This window comes from Cyanistes caeruleus, chromosome 4 (genome assembly GCF_971803275.1).
Source record: "Cyanistes caeruleus chromosome 4, bCyaCae1.hap1.1, whole genome shotgun sequence".
In the NCBI taxonomy this organism is placed as follows: Eukaryota; Metazoa; Chordata; class Aves; order Passeriformes; family Paridae; genus Cyanistes; species Cyanistes caeruleus.
In genome coordinates this window covers 50,084,231-50,097,460 of record NC_141704.1, presented here as the reverse complement: position 1 = coordinate 50,097,460, position 13,230 = coordinate 50,084,231, and the positions used below count along the sequence as shown (strand labels likewise).

At 40.8% G+C, this 13,230-nt stretch overlaps 1 protein-coding gene across 1 annotated transcript in view; it reads right to left on the bottom strand.

The window, feature by feature from the left end:
- Positions 1-12,830, bottom strand: part of TAFA2 (TAFA chemokine like family member 2) — a 177,110-nt gene extending 164,280 nt beyond the window's left edge. Inside the window, exon 1 of the transcript XR_002866088.2 lies at positions 11,923-12,830. The gene's annotated coding sequence lies outside the window, so the exon portion shown is untranslated. The remainder of the gene's footprint in view (positions 1-11,922) is intronic.
- Positions 12,831-13,230: the final 400 nt, after the last annotated feature.

Below are 13,230 nucleotides of genomic sequence, written 5' to 3'. Positions count from 1 at the left end.
AATGCATGGTGAGACATTTCTGGGAAACACTAATGAAATGTCTTCCAAATATATGAAAAGAGAATAAAATAAAAATAGAACAGAAGGCAGAGGCCAGGTACAGTTTCTTTCCTCCAAAGTGAAAACAACTACTCAGTGCCTGGACAAATTTGCATTTGTCCTGTAACAGTGTTATGTGAAACACTGTCTGCCACTAACCAGCAGAAAGAATATGACAGAGCATTCATCAAAGTACAAAGAAGTACTTTTCTTACATCCTCAGTTCCTTCTTTTGTTAGATTGTAGTCCCACTTGTTCTCTGACTGTGGCCATTACTGAAGTACCTTAACAGAGAAACTTCTTTACAAAAGAGATCTAACGGATAAAAACTAAAAGCCTTTACTAAGATCAGACTCACTGGAGAACCTCAGCTGATAAAAACAAAACAGAGAAACTGTTTGTCCACTATACTATTTTCTTTTACAGTGGGCTCCAATCACTTATTTCATGACAATTAATTAAGTTCAAGAATTGTCCTGATATGAAGGGAAAGGAGAAACTACAGCAAAAAAATTATTTTCAAACAATAACTTCTGCCAGAAACATATTGTGGGAACCAACTTATCATTTTATAGAGAGTTCCACCATCCATTTCTCTCTACCTCCAACACTACTTGAAGTCCAATACCTAAAAACATTACTGTAGGTCTGATTCACTCTTTGGCAAAGCCCAATTTAAAAAATGTTAATTACTCAACAAATAAGAACCCCAAAAGTGGAAAAACAGAAAGATGTACCTTTAAATCATTCCAAAGTTTCATCACTATTATGATCATCACTGTGGGTCTGAACCCCACAGCCCACTGCTGATCTAGGAATATTCCATATATACAGAAAAACTATGTATGATTTTCTCATGGTCTCAGTTGATAATGTAGACTGTCACACAACTATTCATATAAAGTCAGTACATTATGTTTTAAGGATTGTTATACTTACAGAGATGTAAATATATTTTACATGCAAAGGCAAATACCAGCTGTAAATAAAAAGAAGAATAATTATATCTATGAAGGGACAATAATTAAAAGTCATAATGGCTTGGTCAGTAAATGGAAAAGTGTTCTTTTCAGGTGTTAGATGAAAGTTATACAGATCTTCTGGGCAAGACCAGAATACACACAGAAATTAGAAGAACCAGACAGCTACAAATTGTCTCCTCAGGAAGGAAGCCATGAATTACCAACAATTATTTAAGGACACAAAAAAAGACACAGAGACTGAAATGTGCAGCTCATAGAATAGCTGAGCATGGACAAAGCATGGAATCATAGCTACTTAATTTTTCCAGTAAAACAGTAATGCTTTGGAAGGATTTGGTATATGCAGACTATTTTATCTCTTTGTTTAATGGGTAGGAAATTTGGGAGACTAAAAAAATACTTTGCTTTAAAAATCTGGCTTTGAATCACCTGAATCATTCACTAGTGAGAAATATTTTATTATTTCAGCTGACAGAACTAGGCCTGTCATGTTACTATGATAAGAAACCAGAGAAGATTGCAACTGAACTGAAGCAGTGCTGAACCAAAAAGTTGCAGAGAAATAAGGGGAGAAGTAAAGCCATCTGCTTGACTAATTACCTTACACTTAGCTATTTTCTCACAGGGGTGCAAAGGTGCATAAGGCACTGGTAAATTGTGATCTTACAATATCCAAGACAGAAGGGAATACACAATATACCCTTCTGTTACAAAGGCAACAAGGATTCTATGTAATACCAAAACTTCTCAGAATATTTTTCAATCATATGTATCTTGTATTCATCCTGAATCTGCATTTAACATCTACAGATTCAGAGAAAGGAAATTTTCTCACAGGAGTATTTTCAATATTGTTCCCACAAAGTAACTGTGAGAATGAGGTATGAGCTCTGATATGCAACAAATGAAAGGAGTCTATCAGACTGTTTTACAACAGCTGGGACACTTCTACTAACTCCCATGGCAGTTCTCCTTCTGTTAACCATTTCCATATTTTGCCTAAGTGGAACTCAAGGTAGCAAAAACCAAAAATATTAGATTTAATGGAATTCATGGAATTAGAATTTACCACAAGGTGATCCTTTGGCAGGCTGCATATACATTTGGTTTGTATCTATTAACTAGATATAATTAACCACAATGACAAAAATCAGGATTATATAGCCTGCATTAGCACATATTATTAAATTTAATAAATACACAGATGTAAGGGAATCCATGAGTCACAAATGTTGAACTCACTCCTTCGTTGTAACTGAGTCAGCTGCAATTTTTTCCAGCTTGTTATTAGACAACCACTTAATTTGAAAAATTATCATAACAAACAGAATATTATCATTACCAAACGAATATATGAGAATAACATACCAATTCAAAAATGTTCATATCTTTTCAATACATGTGGAATATTATTTGTGTTTGTACTCAGATTTACTCTAAGCATTCTCCTGGGTGAAGAAAGTATATAAACTAATTTTTTTTTTTCATTTAGACAATGCAAAAACTAACTACTCAGCCAGCCATGTATCTACCTCCATTTTTTGTTCTATTAAAATAGCATATGCAGTAGCTTTGTCTATGTTATTGATGACACCTTGGTGGCTATTGGACTGATTTAGTGGTTCTTAGGAGTTTCCAAATATAAATGAATCCTAATGAGATAATCCCTAGTGCATGGAGATGAAGGAATGCAATCTAAATAATGCCACTTCTGTTGCAGAATTGGTTTCAAATTAATTGTTTCTTTCTAAAGCTATAATTATCGGGAGGAATGCAGTTAGTCAGAAAAAATGAAGTTAAAAGGTGCATAATGTCTAATAACTCATTAAATAGAAAATACATTGTAAATTTGGGAATCAGAATGACTTGCAGCTAACTGTGAGATGATGGGTCATGCACATGAAAAGAGACTTTTTGGCAGGAAAGCAATTTGGTAATGCTGACTGCAGTCTGCCTTTACTTGACATTCGGAAAGATCATATGACACCAATGCAGATGAGGTGAACAGTGAAGACAAAAGGAAGGGCAAGAAGAACTAGAGGAGAAAAAGTTAGGTTATGAGCAGCTGAGGCATGATGAAGAAGGAGAGATTATGAGTGTCATTATTGGGTGTTCAATTTTTAAAGTGGAAATGGGAACAAGTGTCATATTAAAGAGACTTGGAATATTCAAGCAGCTATAGCAATAGCTAGGTCAACATTTTTCTCACAGAAGGGTTTTATGAAGAGTTCATTTGATGAATAATTAGTCATTTTTAAATTTCTCTTCCAATGAAAAAACACAGTAAATATGTATTTACTCTATGTCAAATATATTTTTTAAATAATGCAACAAAACAAGTCCAAAGACCATTTGAAATACTTAATAATAATTAAGCTGTCAAAAAATCCTCAAACCTAAAACATTATATCACAGCCTCAGAGGGAAAGAAGCTCAGAACAGCTGATTTAGGCTTAAACTTTCTCCTAGTACATTTTCCACAAGCAGCAACCTCAACAATTACACAGGGGGACGCAGACATGATCAGAATGGGAGAAGGCAGCTCTGTCTTTGCATGTACACAAACAGGTGCATTCCACACCAGCTTGCACAAACACAGTCATCTAAAGTCCCAAGGCAATGTACAAAGAACTGCAAGCTGTGGGCTCAAAATCACATCTGATGCAAGAAGAGAGAAGGGGAATAAAGTTACCCAGAGTTACATTCTTTTATGTTGTTAGGCTTTGGTCACAAGCTGATCTATGTGGTAAAACAAAATCTGGAGTCACCAAAAATACTTCTAACAATGTACTCTTTTATCTGGGATAGAGTTACCTCTCTTAATAGTAGCTCATTGCGTTTCAGATCTGTAACCCTGAAGAGACAGCAGCCATGGATAAGGCCACAACACAGCAGGTACACCCCTGAAGGGGCTGTGGTCCCAGGATAAGGCCATACCAGAGCAGTGAAGCACACTTCAGAGTGACCACATCTATGGATTAGTCCACACTGCAGCAGATATGTCCCTGAAGAGGCTGTGGTCTATGGACAGACCCATGCTGGAGCAGCAGCAAGCACAGAAGTTCGCTGCAATGTAAAACCATACGGCCTGGTCCAAAGGGGCCAGGCATGAAGATTGTAATAGATATACATTTAATTGCCATTTAATTTGACTACCCATGATTTGACTTGTGTGTTACAGCAGGAACAACCCAAACCAGTTGAGGACAAGCCTTACAACAACTAGTGCAAGTGCAGCAGTGACCCAACCTCAGCTGGCTTTTGTGCCCAGTAATTCCACACAACCACCACCTCTCCTCTCCTGAGTGATCACCGTAACAAACAGTATCAAAGTCAAGAACTAGATGAACTCAATTGGCATTTTATGGACATTATATACTGGTGGGCCATAGATTAAGGAATAATACCTGCATATATTAGAGAGTGAGAAGTGAGAAGGGGTGGTTAATTGAGACAATATTGGACAATATGGGACCTAAGCATGATGCAAATTTAAAGAATAAGTGATAGAGATTGTACAGGGTTTGGCTGGAATGGAGTTAATATTCTTCAGAGTAGCTTTTAAGTTGGTGTGTTTTAGACTTGTGACTAAAACAGTGTTGATAACAGATAACAGATAACAGAGATTTAACACTGCTGAACAGTGCTTAAACAGAATCAGGGCCTTTTTTCTGTTCCTCACATTGCTCCACCAGTGAAAAGATTGGAGGTGCAGGACTGCTGACCTCAAATAGCCAAAGAGATACTTCATATCATATGAGGTCATGCTCAGCATATAAAGCTACAGGGAAGAAGCAGGAATTGGCATAGATTTCACAAGTCACTGCTGCACATGATGGAGCCCCACTTTTCTGGAGATGGCTGCACCCCTGCCTGCCAGTGTGAAGTGCTGAATGAATTCCTTGTTTTGCTTTGCTTGTGTGTGCAGCTTTTGCTTTACCTATTAAACTGTTCTAACCCACAAGTTTTCTCACTGTTACTGTTCCAATTCTCTTCCCCATCTCACTGTGAGGGAGTGAGAAAGTGGCTGAGAGGGCTGAGCTGCCTACTGGGTTAAACCAGAACAATCACAATGACAATGTTTACTAACAGAATAATAAAATCCCATTGCCATAAAGGAAAAACTAATCTGCATTAGGGAGAAAAAATCCAATATTTCCTAAATCAGAAGTTCAACCAGGATCCATGGCCACTTCTTTATTTGAACATCTATTGCACAAATACCAACATAATGCCTTCCTTATGAAGGTTTGGACACCTTGGCAGTAATGCATTTTAAATATTACCTTAATTCCAACAGAAGGTTTATCCCTCGTGAATCTAGACTGAACAGAAAAAAGCAGGATCATAATAATGAGAAATGTCAGTGTACTGGCTGATAATACCATATCTAAATTTATGGCATTTTATGTTAGCATATAAATACAATATTTCTTGTGTCTTGATTCCAGTAAGCCCATAGAACTGAACTTATCTCTCTGTATTTGCTGCTGTTACCGGATCTTAAGATAAAACTTTCCATCTTGTTTAATAATAGCTTATTTTTTGCAATGCATAGATTGAATTTTTTTTACAGTAAATTTGCACAGGTAGCAGAGTCTGAAGAGAGGATATACCCTAGAGAGGGTATTCTTCTCTTGAAATGATGCTAAAACAGATCTTGTTTCTGCAATTAGGCTCAAAATATGACCTAATTTCCTGCACAAATACCAGAACCAGATATACTTAGTCAGAAACTGCTATTTTACTTTGGTTCCACACCAACAATGCCATATTTGAAAACTTACACTATTGTAATGGTAGCCTCTAACTCTGTATTAAAGAGTACCCATCTACCTGTAGAATCTTTCTGAAATTTACCTGCTGTTTTATAGTCTCTCTTCTGAATATAATGGGATTTAAGCTTCATAAAAGGTGTAGGAGTGGTAAACCACTGAAATCAAGCTCAAGTCTTAAATTTATATCCAGAATACAGACACAAAAATAGTTGTCAAAACAGCACCCCACCTACATGCCTTCCACAGAGATCACCCTAAGCAGTTAGCAATATTTATCCAGGCTCACTTCACAAAAGACTTAAATCACATAAATAATTTGACTGACCACATTGAAGCCACACCAGCTGAAATGTCTCTCATGATCAGACCTCAAGTTTTGCCTCTCTGCACACAGCAAGCACACATCCTAATTCGTCCCAGTGATGACTTTCGGGACTTGGACATTTCTACAGTTCAAATCAAACTAGGACTACAAATTCATCTTAGATAAACCATGAGACAAGCTTCAGATGGTACTCACTTTCATCCCTCACTGAAAAAGATCCACATTTCAAACAGTTTACAACATATAAATAGCACAGAAAGATATTACCTTTCTTCAGAGCCATCGAGCCATTCTGTGTGACTTTGCAGTGTCATGAAATGCAATAACAAAATAGCCAGTGACAAATTATGGTTGAGCCTAGAATCTGAAAGGCCAAACAGATATCTTAAATGGGAACAAACACTGAAAGTCTCAACCAAAAGGGGACCTAGAGTACATAGTTTAGATGCAGCTCACACTCTCCCAAATGCACAGTCACGAGGTCAAAGGCAGCACCTGTCCTAAGACTGTATGACTGCACGTCAAAGGCTTTGGTACAGGTTCTCTCATACACAGTTTCACATGGTGAGGGGCAAGGCAAGGAACAACCTGTAACCAGGAAAATGGTCCTGTATAAAGATGCTCAGATGATGAGCATTTTCAGCATGAAAATCCACTGGGTGACCCAAGGACTGAGCCACACCCTCTACCCCGTCCACGACACAGGCTGTCAGAGATGAGGAAGAACACCCTCTCCATAACTGACTGCTATGTGGCAAGATGGATCAGAGGCCACAGCTCGGCCTTATCAATATGTGATACAGAAAATGCAGTGAGGGAGTAGAAGAAATCCAGTATGAGAGTATTACTGCAAATGTGAGAGACTAGTCAGATCTGTGCTCCTGTCTCTAAAAGAGCTGGTGTGAGACTGCATGTTACTGACAGATTTATTTTAGAAATGTTTTATATCCTGCTTTTAAAAGAGAAAAATAAAGCAAAAGCAGTACACTAAGCAATTGCAGTTTGGTTCTTGCAATTTAGTTCTTGGAAGATAAATATGCAGTACTGCAATACTGCCTCCTTGCCTTTCAAGAAAGAAATTGCTTTATTGGATCAAGACAGTGGTCCATCTAGTTCAGTACCTCATCTTCAAATACTGAACCTTAATATAGCAACAGAGGAGGCAAGAAATATTCCACAGAGAGAAAGGCCAGCATACAACCAAGACTAAAAATTTATCTATTTTAAAAGCCTTTGATATTTCCTGACTCATTTATTAATAATTTGCTATTTATACAACCAGCTAGGTTTGTTGAGCTGTGATTGTTTATTATTTACTTGTGAAGTTTGCCAACGTAAAGCACCTTCTGCAGCTTCGGCTTCATTTTTTCACATAGGCATAGAAGATTACCAAACACAGGAGTCAAAAAAAGCTATGTGTGCTTTCATCTGAGAGCTACCCTGTACCATGGCTTTCCCCTTGGCATGGTTAAAGGGATGCTCACAGCTGAGGCGGCTGTATATAACGCTGTCCTGGTGCCAAGAGACCTGTGTTCAAGTTTCCTATTACAAGATCAGCAAGATGTGAGGTGAGACAACTAGAAAATGCAAGCTATGAACATAGTAGATCAGGAGGTTTGATAAGCTTCAAAGATGAAGGAAAAAAAAAAAATAACATTTTCTAACTTTTTACACATGCAATTATATAAGTGATTCTTCCATGCCACAAAACATACAGGAGCTTCTCTTACAAGTGTTTAGTTAAGGACTAAGGCTCAAATCCGTACAAAGCATTTTCCAGGGCTACTTCAAGCAACAGCTACAGCTGTAGTGCAATTCTACAAATCACTCTACTGATGTATTCAGACAGAAGAAAAAGCTAAGAAAGCTTTTTTCAGTGACTTCATCCCATTTTATCTAACTATGTAGTGCCATGCCAGACCAGGTAGTTATGCTAACTACCATAACTAGTAAAGCATAAGGTCTTTGCTTTCTCCTTTCTATCTCCAAAGTGTTTTTCAAAACTCACAACATGAAAGAAGCTGTGTGAAGATGCCTTGAATTATTTATCTTAAAAATGTGACTGTTCTGCACTAGTAGTATGAAGAGGTACATTAGGTGGCCATTATTATTTTGTTATCTCTTTTGATAAATAACTCACTACATATGGCATACAAGAGTGGCTGGCTTGGGTATATAAAGAAACAAAGCATAAACTCCACTATCTCCCCAAGTTCTACCAGGAGAAAAAGGAGATAGCTCTGTAGCTGTCACCAGGAAAAATGAACAACATTACTGTTGATGTTTCCACATTCATTCTTATGTCTGGTGAATGCTATGTGTGTGAACTTAGTCATGAGGAAAAGTGTTTCAAAGTTAATATTAACAGTTTATAAAACCAAATCACTGAGCCAAATTTCCTGTTGAAATAGCCCTAAGAGTGAACATGTGTTTTTAAAAAAAATTCAAATGTGAAAGTGTGTGCTTACATTAGACTCTATGAAGCTGACTGAGTATAGTATGTAATTGTTTTCTCATGCTTTAAAAAAAAAAAAAAAAAAGCAAAATCCTTCTAAGTACACTCTTAAATTCAGTGATCTAAGGATAATGGAGCAAATACTCCAGCTGGTTTAAAATGTCAGAGCTACAACTACTCCAAGGGAGCAATGAAAGTCTACATCTGTTGGGGATATACCTCAACACAAAAATGATCATGAACAGGGACAGGTCAGTATTCAGTTCTGCTGGCATAGGACCTTTCTGTTACACTCATCCTTACACAACTTTTGCCTGAATGCCTTCAAAATTCAGCATTTCAAAAGGTAAATGAAAAATGTATTTTCTAATAAAAAGCTGTTGGTACCTGAATTACTTGGACATGCAATAGAAAAATGATGAAAGACATTTAAATGAGATGTTCAAATACAGACTGGAAATATGAAACTGAAGACTAATTAATTAGATTGTAGGGTCTTCTGTTGCTTTAGCCTCTGTATTACCATGCAGTCTTTGTTTACTGCCATTTATCTTCTTTGTTTGATGACACTTGACTAATAAATACATTGATGAATTGCATCTGTAAATGCCATCCATACATCACAAAAATAGGATGTACTCAGTGCTTCTGGCACATTGATGCTAAAGGATTTTGTTTTATTTGAACTTTCAGTACTTAACAAAGGAAATATTACTGCTCTGCTGGATAAATTTCCTGATTTTTATTTTAATTTTCAGTGAGCAAACAGCTGCAGAATAATGTGACTTAATGAAGCATTTCTAATAAAATCCTGCAGAAGATAAAACAGAGGCATAGAACCGCTTGCTCACTGATAGTTGCATCGTTCAGAATAATTTTTCAAGATGGTGATCACATTTCTGTGTAGATGAGTATTAGGTATTGTGATTTTCTGTCTTCCAAGTCAGTGATTTCCTTTAGTGAGATAAGTAGTTTAGCACTGTTGCATTACTTATTTATAGTAAGCAAAACACACAACATAATAAATGCAACATCTTTCTAGTACATTATTTAGGCTTTACACTGGTTGGTAAGTAGCAACACAGACAGCAATAAATTTTGGTGTGAAGATGCTCAGATCTGAAAAACTTCATGGTAATATTTTGCTTACCAAAAACATACTGCCTATATTTGTAAAGATGCCCTTTATCAAGTCTGTCATCATCTGTGATGAAATTATAAAACTTCCTGGCTGCTACATTTTTCTCTGCCACAACAATTCAGTGTAAAGTATTATTTGCTTTATTTAAATCTAGATAGGGCTCAATGAATCATCACTTTGCAAGCTGCCAGTAAAACAATCTCCAATATCCATCTGTACACACATCTATTTACTTTCATTCAGAACAAGTTTTTCATGTATTCCCCACCAGAATAATCAAGCGCTCTACAGGCATCCACACAAAAAAGCTGAGATCCCTCAGATCAAAAGAGAGGTAAAAAAGTTACCCTATGTGTCCAGTATGATTAAAGATATGGACAGCTTAGTCATCATTCCCTGATTAAAACAGCAAGACAGAATCAAGATTTTATCTCAGTCACCCACTACCATCAGTGTATCTAAAATTAATATCACATTTTTGAAGGACCTTCTATGTATCAAAAAATATGTAGAACCAATGAGCAGTAAATCTGATTTGTTGTATCAACTGAGCAAAGCTTTCCACTGAAATTATGGTACTTAGGTAGTTTACATTTGTAAGAATAACTACTGGAAATTGGGACTATGTGAAACAAAACCCACACGGTTTTCAATACTGTCTCAGCAGCATCAGCTCTCTGAAATAAAATATAGATAGTGAAATTTATATGAATTACGTTACTAGTGTTAATTATACGCTCACAAAACAATTCAGTCATCAGTATGAGATGACAGCACAATTACTGTGAAAAAGTATAATGAAACTTGTAACCTTTGCCACCTCTGATAAAAACACCTTAGTATGCTCTTTCCCAACTTCAGCTTAGCTATCCTCCTAGTACCACTGAACTACTGCTTCAAGTGTGTACCCTACAGGAAAGAATCTTAATTTCTCAATTGGACTTAAATTAGCCCATAAAGTAGCTTTAAAGTGTTAAACATATAGTAGGCTGAATGCTAAAGTCTGAAATTAGTTGGTAAGACAGAGAAACCAGATAACAATTATCATTTAGTCAATAGTAATTTGTATGTATCCACTGTGGTGCAAAGACCCTATGACCCCAAATCCTTTATGGGGTTTTCAGAGATAGGAGTTGAGTATGTTTATTATTTAAATTGACAGTTCTGCAGGAGTCAAAGCACAGTTCTTTAAATACCGAGCCAGTGTCTACTAGGGGGAGGGAGGTAGAACTGAGGTACTTGAAAAAAAATACTGATAAGCTCCAGGCAAAAGCTGGAAAGAGAGAACTGTAACTACACATATAATTTAAAATGCTTTAAGCAATAACTTTAGCTCCCGAAGGAATGAAACATACAGAAGAGCCATGTGTGGCAACTCCTAACAGGGCAGTGCAAGCTCTTGCTCTTTATTCTTTGCATTGATAACCTGGTGTCCAATCCTACAGCTCCACAGGAATAAAGCAGGTTATTTTAAAACTTTCTCTTGCTAAACTATAAATGGGATGGAATAAGGGAAAAGCCCTCTCTCTGTGGCATACAGAACCTGCAACATAAATTTAGTAGCTAAATAAACTCACTGAGATGCAAAGTAAGCAACGTGGATAGAAAAGGTATGTTTTATACTATATACCCACAACTTGGAGAGCACTACACATAAAATGAAACGGAGCCATGATTCTTCCCTTTGTGGCTTTTTTTGTTTGTTTGTTTTTAGAGGACGCATAAAGCGACTGCCCGCTCCTTCAGCCGCTCTCTTGAAGGCGGCCGATAAAGCGTCTGGGCAGAGGAACCCCCAAGTGCCGAAGGTCCTGTGAGTTAGCAGTCAACCTTGTCATAAAAAGTTGAAAACCGGGTGGGTTCCCCTGCTCCCCCCGCATCCCTCTCGGCTCTGCTGATCTATTCTTTTAAGTAAAATTAAAGAAAATTATAAGGGAAAACAAAAGTCTTGAGGGTCGCCCGGCGAAAGGCTGCAGCCCGCTGCTCCAGGTGCCCAGCAGAAGGACGGCAGAGCAGCTCTTCTTCACATCCGCCTTCGTCCAACTTTAGGGCAACGGGAGGGTGCAGCCGCTCCTCACACCGCGCACCTGGCCCCGCCGCCCGCGGGGTCTCCGCCAGCCGCCAAAGGCATCTCCCGGCGGCCCCGCCAGCGCCCGGACAGACACACACACAGACACAGACCCCGGAGCGCTCCGCTCACCTACCTGCAGTCCCGATTCTTGCTAGAAACGCCTAGCGATCGGCCGCCTCCCGTCCGGGGGCAGCTCCAGCCTTACCGCCCGGGCATCGCCGGCACACGGCCCGCGCCCCGCCAGCGCTCGGGGGCATGGAGCGGCGCCGTGCCGCGCTCCGCTCGGCTCCCCTCGCCTCGGCCGGGCTGGGGCAGCAGCCGTCCGCGGGGCCCGGCTCTCTCCCCCCGCCTCTCTGGGAATACACCAGGAATCCGGCTAAGAGATGCTAGAGGAAGGGTGAAGTAACTGGGAATGGAGGGAAGACTTGAAGTGTTTCTCGTGCACGATTTCAGAGTATTAAAAAAAAATTAAAAGATAAAAAAAATACAGAGGACGAAGTACGGTTGAGCTATCGGAAAAGCGGAGATGGGAAAGTCCTGCAGGCCAGTACGGCTCCGGCCGCTACGCCAGCTGCGCGTGGTCCCGATTCAGCACCGCCGGCAGAGGAAGGAGGAGAAGCCGGCGCGTCCTGCAGCAGTCCCTCCGTTAGAGCATCTCTGATTGGTGTGCCTTCCACACACACAGCACGACTTCCCCCTCCTGCTGCCTCCTTCCCTCTCTTGGGAAAAGTAATTGGAGAGCGAGAGCTTCACCTTCAGCAGCTTCAGCAGCATCAGCCGCCCTCGCCCAGCCTGCGCGCAGCGCACCGCGGAAGGGCGCGGAGACGCCCCGGGCGCCCGGACAGACAGAGGCAGTTCCAAGCGCGCCCTCCGCGGCGGGGGGGAGGGAGGAGGTGGAAGGAGGTGGGGAGAGGGAGAGACGCCCTTCTCCTCCCCCGTATTTACCCGGCCACTCGCGGTTCTCCTCCCCAGCCCTTATGAGGGAGCAGGTCCCAGCGGCCGCCGTTCTGTCTGAGCGAAGAGGGGGCTCAGCCGGCAGCGCCCACCGCCGCCGCCCGCGCACACCCGGGCTTGGGCCGCCTCCCTCCGCAGCGCAGCTCTCCCGTCTCTCCTCTCCGCACACCCCGGGGCGGGGGTGCGAAGTTTACGCACAGGCGCGTGTGGCCGGGGAGATGCCCGCGGACCCCCGGCGGCCCCGCCGCAGCTCCCCGGGACCCCTCTGCCCCTGCGGCGGGACGCTGGGCGGGCGGGCAGGGAGCCACCGAGCCGGGCAGGGCAGGGCAGGGCAGGGCAGGGCAGGGCAGGGCAGGGCAGCTGCCCCGGGGAAGGGGGGCCGCGGCTGCCGGAGCAGGGGCAGGAGGGACGCGGCGGCGCCGGCGGCAGCCAAAAACTGGCCTGTGTCTCCCTCCAGAGGGAGAAGGGAGTCACGCACCGCAGCTCC